Consider the following 7,280-nt stretch of genomic DNA (forward strand, 5'->3'; position numbering starts at 1 on the left):
TTAGGTTAAATTTTTCAACTGTTTGAATAAGTCCTGCTTCAACACTTCTTAATGAAAATATAATTTGCATCATTTTCTTCAAGCTTAGAATAATTTCTCATGCAGAAATAGATAATTTCTATTGTATTGAACTGTTGATAACACCAGTAATATAGAAGCGGGTAAGGGTTACAAATCCAGGTCTCAGGTAGCAGGGTGTGTGGATGTGTAGGTGGCTGCACATTGCCTGTGTGTGTGCTGTGACAGAGGAGGAAGGATTTTAGGCGGAGATATTCACCCGTTGGAGTCATAAAATGCCTGGAAGGAAGAAATTCCATGGTTAAAGCCTGCCTGCACCCACCCATGCATCAAACATCAGCCCTGCGTCTACTGCATGTAGGACTAACAGAGTGTAGCCCTGCAGAAAAATGATGATAAATGTGAGGCTTCATTTCAGCGTTAAGCAAGAATGTGTTAAGGATGAGTGCCATGCGAGTGATGTGACACTTTGAAGCACTGCCAGCAATCGCCAGTAATTTTTTGACAAATTTCCTAATGAGGTGTGTAGGCTCCTTTTAGGAGAAACAAGAGCCATGGTGCCCTATTCTTAAGACTGAAAGGTATGAGTGTTTCAACAAGACTCTAACGATCCAAAATATTTTACGAAGATATATTGATTTTTACAACAGTTTTGACACAAAGGTTTTCTGATATCCACTCAGTTCCAGAAAGAAAGCAAGACTGAGAAAGGAAGAGAGAAAGACACAGGATAAGAAATAAATCAATGAAAAAAAAAAAGATCTTTCCAGTTGAGTCTTCTGCACAATCACTTAAGATGTTTTCTTTCATTTTAGGGTAAGGTAGAAAACAAGTTTCCAATTCAGTCATGATTTAAGGATTTCAGGTATAGGCAGCCCTACTTCTTTTATTATCCATTCCCTCAACCTGTTAAAAAATATGCTTTATTGGCTTGGGAAACTTTTTCTCTTTAAGTGGGGTTTAACATCAAACCCATTTACTTACCTGCAGAAATGTGTAAGGTGGAGGAAGGGAAATTGATTTTTTTTTTTTTTTTTTTTTTTTCAGAATTTGGGCTCATTTCATGCAGGAATCATGAGTTACAGCCCCAAGGAAAAAAAAAAAAAGTACTAGTCAAATGAAAACCAGATTTTTGTGAACTAGCTTCTGCTGATTGTTTTTGTATATCTCTTCCTTTGATCATGACCCAAATGGTCTGAATACACCCATATCTTTCCCAGAATGCCTGGACACTTATTGTTCCTTTGAGAAAGCCACACTGAAAATGGCATTTGGAAAAAAAAAAAAAAGAGAAACGAAGAGAGAAACGAAGAGAGAAACAAAAAGAGAAGGGAAGGGAAGGGAAGGGAAGGGAAGGGAAGGGAAGGGAAGGGAAGGGAAGGGAAGGAAAGGGAAGGAAAGGAAAGGAAAGGAAAGGAAAGGAAAGGAAAGGAAAGGAAAGGAAAGGAAAGGAAAGGAAAGGAAAGGAAAGGAAAGGAAAGGAAAGGAAAGGAAAGGAAAGGAAAGGAAAGGAAAGGAAAGGAAAGGAAAGGAAAGGAAAGGAAAGGAAAGGAAAGGAAAGGAAAGGAAAGGAAAGGAAAGGAAAGGAAAGGAAAGGAAAGGAAAGGAAAGGAAAGGAAAGGAAAGGAAAGGAAAGGAAAGGAAAGGAAAGGAAAGGAAAGGAAAGGAAAGGAAAGGAAAGGAAAGGAAAGGAAAGGAAAGGAAAGGAAAGGAAAGGAAAGGAAAGGAAAGGAAAGGAAAGGAAAGGAAAGGAAAGGAAAGGAAAGGAAAGGAAAGGAAAGGAAAGGAAAGGAAAGGAAAGGAAAGGAAAGGAAAGGAAAGGAAAGGAAAGGAAAGGAAAGGGAAAAGAAAAGAAAAGAAAAGAAAAGAAAAGAAAAGAAAAGAAAAGAAAAGAAAAGAAAAGAAAAGAGAAAAGAATTGTTTCTTAGGTTATATATGTTTCAAAATTGTGTTAAGGCAGTTCCTCCCCACACAGCACATGGTGCATTAGCTAACTCCTGCCACCCTCTTGTGTGGATCACCCTCACTCAGGCAAGGAGCAGGCTGCTCAAATTGCTGCTGCACATATCCAGCAAGTTGGTTGCTTCAAAGCTGTGCCAGATCATTTGCCTACTGCTCCGGTCTGCATCTTCTCTGCATGTTTCCTGCAGGGTATTTAATTAACAATGGTGCTCAGGGTTTGCTGTGAAGGAGGGGGAAGAGAAAGATGTGCTAGCATTGCATCAAAATGGGGAAGTTAAGGAAGGGATGATTTAGAGCAAGCGGGGCTGGTTCAAATCTTCTTGGAATTGGTTATCCCACAGGAGGTGAGAAGCAGAGAAAAGGGACAGAGAGGACAGAGCGAGGTGCAGAGCTCTGAGGATAGGTAGCCTTGCTGTTCATTTTGCCATCCCAAAAGGTTGTGATAAAAGGAGATAGCAACTGATGTTAGATGAAAGACCTCTTCTTCTCTTTCCCCATCTCCTTGTCCACAGGAGGAACTACATGAGTGCCCATCTTTCAGCAGCAGCAATTTGCCTGGTCCTTGAGGGCTCTGAAACAAGCAAAGCACATGGTGTCACTTTACCATATATGGATATCAAACACCCAATTTGACTGGAGAGACTGTCAGATGATGAGTGGAAGAGGACATTTTACAAACACTATGTTCTCCTCTTCCATGTGTCTACTACCCTTCTGAATGGTTTAGGATCTCTCTCTCATGTCATATTTCAAGCAACCTCCAAACAGCCCAATTGCTTGGGATGTGGCTGTGATCTCTCTCTCTTTCCATTCATTTACGCTCAAGCCACAAACAGAAGTCAAAACTTTTCTCTAGATGTGTCTTCTCTACCCTTCTCATGCGAGTCCAAATCGGAGGAGGTCCCTTCCCCACCCTTGCAGGTTGGATTCCTGACCACAGAAGTGTACTTGATCAACTCAGCATCCTCATGTTCTCCCTGCCACATGTCTCCAAGTAGCTAAATTAAAATTAAAGACCTCTGTCTTCAGCTAAGTCTTTCAGTGCTTTCTCACACTATGCAACACTCTTCTGACTGTTCAATCTGTCACCAGTATTCCTGTTCCCTCTCTTTCATTCTCTGGGACTTTGTGATATGTTTTGCATAGAAAGTGTCTCCTAAACAGAAAATGGCTTGATCGATATTCAGTGTAGAATTGCATATGGACAAAAAGGCCAGAAGTTGACAGCTAGAGCCTTGGCCTTGTATCTGAATTGCAAGGTGCCATCTTCAGTGTTGCTGTGTATCCACTACATAGAAAGAATAAACTGAGAATATGATTCAGTGATCAGTTGCTCTGACATCTGGGATAGTACCATTAGACACTCCTTTTCGCTTGTACTTTTACAAATACTTTTTCGTTAATGTCCTGTTTCATTTCCAATTTTCTTCGCTAAGCAAAAATTTCACTTGAATTCCAGTGTTAGTAAAAATATAATGTAGGGTTACCTTTGCTCTGAAAGTAAGTGGTATCTATTTTTCTTTATTGTTCAAATAAGTGTTTTGACAGAGAAAATAAAGAAATCTATTTTCAAGAGTAAAAATTTTTGTTAACAGTAAAATCAAGTCACATTGTTGATCTAATGGGCTATCAGTCAAGCTGCTTTTGCTCTGAAGAGCTAGCATAAGAGATTTTGAACAGCTGACGATAATAAGGAGCAGATGTTCTTCCCTCAAACTTAAGTATACAGGCTAGAGAAGAACACAAAACTGCTGGCTAATATCCTTCCGTGAAAAGCCAAGGCACTTTTTTTCACTTGTGAAATTATAACATACAGTTGATTAAATAATTTAAATCAAAACCAAGCAAGTAAACAAAGTAGTTCTAGGGTAGCATGAGTATCATAGATGCGATGGGAGGATTTGGTGTCCATCAGTTCCTCTCTCTCTCTCCACTGGCTGTAGATGATTATCTTAATCAAACACCTAGTCTTAGATGGCAAATGAGATGCAATTAATCCCTCACTCCTATAGACTTTTTTTAAAATCCCACCTTTACTGTGTAGACTGAGATAAACTAGGCCACTGTCAAGTGCTTCTGCTAAGTGTCTCACATTTTAAGAACAGAACAGTTCACACAACCATTAAATCAGCTGAATACCTTTAGCACTGTGACCTCTTTTTCTGGAGAGACTTTCTTCTACATTTTAGTGATATTATGTCCACATGTTAGCTTCCTTCTGCATCAACCTCTAACAAAACGTACTTGAAAAAAGCCGTGATGGTTTACTGGTTTTGTGGATAAGGCACCTCCTAAATGTTGTGAAGGCATGCTGCTGACTTGTGAGCAACAGTTAGACTTCCAGCTCTGCCATCCTTTTGTGTGAGCAACAAAGATCCATGCATTGATGCAGTGCCACAGGACTGTGTGGTGTTTAGTAGTGCTGCAGAGCTCAGTTTTGACTAGAGCTGCATTCCTTTGAATCCTCGTGGCAATGGCAAAACCCAAGTCTCCTGTATGAAAACTTTGAGCACAATCAAAATATGTTCAAGTGATTTGAGGAACTGACAAGGGAGGAAAAAGAAGAGAATAATTGTTCTTTTGACAGGTTTTCCACTGGAGTGTTTATCTTTGTACTATTTTGGAAGGAAAATAAATGTCCTTTGGCCTCATTGTTTCTTACGTTCTCAGTCCTAAGGTAACAGTTAGGTCCTGGTGATGACTGTCCAGAGAGTTTTCGGCAACATTCAGATACAGAGGAAAATATATTCTCAAAAAAGACATGTGGAATTTTAATTTCATGATAGCTCTGTCACTGTGTGAAGGACACTAATTCAATTCCCAATGCAACGCTACAGGCTTGGGGAAGAGTGGCTGGAAAGCTGCCTGGCGGAAAAGGACCTGGGAGTGTTGGTTGACAGCCAGCTGAACATGAGCCGGCAGTGTGCCCAGGTGGCCAAGAAGGCCAATGGCATCCTGGCTTGTGTCAGAAATAGTATGGCCAGCAGGAGCAGGGAAGTGATCGTGCCCCTGTACTCGGCACTGGTGAGGCCGCACCTTGAATACTGTGTTCAGTTTTGGGCCCCTCACTACAAGAAGGATGTTGAGATGTTGGAACGTGTCCAGAGAAGGGCAACGAGGCTGGTGAAGGGTCTGGAGAACAAGCCTTATGAGGAGCGGCTGAGGGAGCTGGGGTTGTTTAGCCTGGAGAAAAGGAGGCTGAGGGGAGACCTCATTGCTCTCTACAACTACCTAAAAGGAGGTTGTAGCGAGGTGGGTGTCGGTCTCTTCTCCCAAGTAACTGGCGAAAGGACGAGAGGAAATGGCCTCAAGTTGCGCCAGGGGAGGTTTAGATTGGATGTAAGGAAAAATTTCTTTACTGAAAGAGTAGTTAAACATTGGAACAGGCTGCCCAGGGAAGTGGTTGAGTCACCATCCCAATTAGTGGTGGACTTGGCAGTGTTAGGTTGTTAGTGGGAGTTGATGATCTTAAAGGTCTTTTCCAATCTAAATGATTCTATGATTCTATGATTCAATTTCTGACGGCAAATTTCAAGTCAGGAAAACAAAAAAAAATAAAGAAAAACAAAAATCAAAGAGGAGGAGAGAGGCTTTCAGGAAATATTCCTATATTTTCCAGAAATAGGAAAGAAGAAAACAAATCTCACTCCTAACTGCTGTTAAAATTCCCATCTATTTTTCTTCTATTATTATTAAGGTCATAAACCTAACAGAGAAGGCAGTTTAGAAGGAAGCTAGCAAACTTAAAATGATATAACAGAGAGTTTGTGCAGTCAGACTGAGGATTCAGAGCCAATGTGCCAATGTGTCAGACCCCAATTTATCTCCTTTTCCATCTTGTTTTTTAGGATAACTACATCAGTTTGGACAATTCAGTTCCCCAGGCTGCACACAGCATGCGTGTCTCAGAGAGCCAAGAATAGAATTGGGATTCTTTATGATCAGCTCCCTACTGTGTACTAACAAGCAGCCGTGTAACATATCGGGAAGGTGTGTGCATGTCAAGCTCTTTCCCCAGCTGGATATAGAACTAGGAAGTGAGCACCAAGACAAAAGCATAACAAAGATATCAGCAACAGTGGCATAAAGCAATTTGTCAAATGTGTGGGATACATGACACTTGCAGGACTGCTCTGCTGGTATAAAGGAACTGTGGAAGCTCTTGCATTGGGAAATAAGTCTGATACCTTGACTGCAAGGTGTTAGAAAAGGTGTGAAGGCCTTATGGAGAGATTGAACTTCTCATCTATTATGCTTCTAGCATTAAGAAGATGGACAGTCTTTTCCCTCATTTCTTATTTCCATTCTTTCAGGCAAGGGATAGTTGGCACATCTTCCATATTATTTGCAGCCATTAATTATAATTTTTTATTTGCTAATTTTATCCCCTTGCATCATCTTCAGATCTGTCTGTATTTATCAATGCTCCCAGGAGAAAGATTTTAGTTCTGACATTGAGTTTTTGGTTTTTTTTATATTCTGCATGAACATTTTGAAGCACAGAATGTATTTTATGGTCTTTGAGACATTGAAATAAAGCTTTTTCATTGGTCAGATGTATTTATCAGAGAGTTTTCATGAACATTTTTACCATATCTGCCAAATGTTCTTTGAGACTGTTGACATTTGGTTGGATAGATGCACTGGACACAAGACTCATATTTGGTCCCTGATGGAAACAATGTGAACCTTCCAGTTCTCCCTGCCATGAATGCTCCTGGCACTGCATTTGAATTTCATTTGTTTTGAATATTCTACAAATAATATCTCTGTAGTAAACTTGCTTCTTAGAGCCTCAAATAAAATGCAGAACAGAGTATGAAGAGAGAAAATTGATTTAAGAGGTCAAGTTATATTTAGCATGGTTACTTTGTTATTTCACTTAGCTTTGGGAACTACATGGAAGTTGTAGTGTATAGCAGTGGGAAAAAAATTGTTAGTGTTCAGAGTTGGGTTGCAACCACTTGTTTTGAAATGAAACCATATTATTTCTGTCTAAAGCATTATTTAGTTAACCCATAATCTGTGAATGGCAGAATTTCTTCAACAGTCCTACACAATCTTTTTCATGACATATAGAGAAAAAATATCTAGAATAGATTTGGTCCTGAAAAGAAAGCCCCAGGTTATTTTCACTGATTAGTTTTTATCATAGATATTGTGAACATTATAGAAATATCTGATCCCTAATTCTTCTTAAAGAAAGAAATATAAGCTCCTTGGGACACCATTGTTATCTCATATCTCTGTAAAGAAAAAGATAAAAAACATCAGAAAAACCTGTGCGGCTACTGGAGCAG

Source organism: Pygoscelis adeliae, unplaced genomic scaffold, assembly GCF_000699105.1.
Source record: "Pygoscelis adeliae isolate BGI_AS28 unplaced genomic scaffold, ASM69910v1 Scaffold141, whole genome shotgun sequence".
Classification (NCBI taxonomy): Eukaryota; Metazoa; Chordata; class Aves; order Sphenisciformes; family Spheniscidae; genus Pygoscelis; species Pygoscelis adeliae.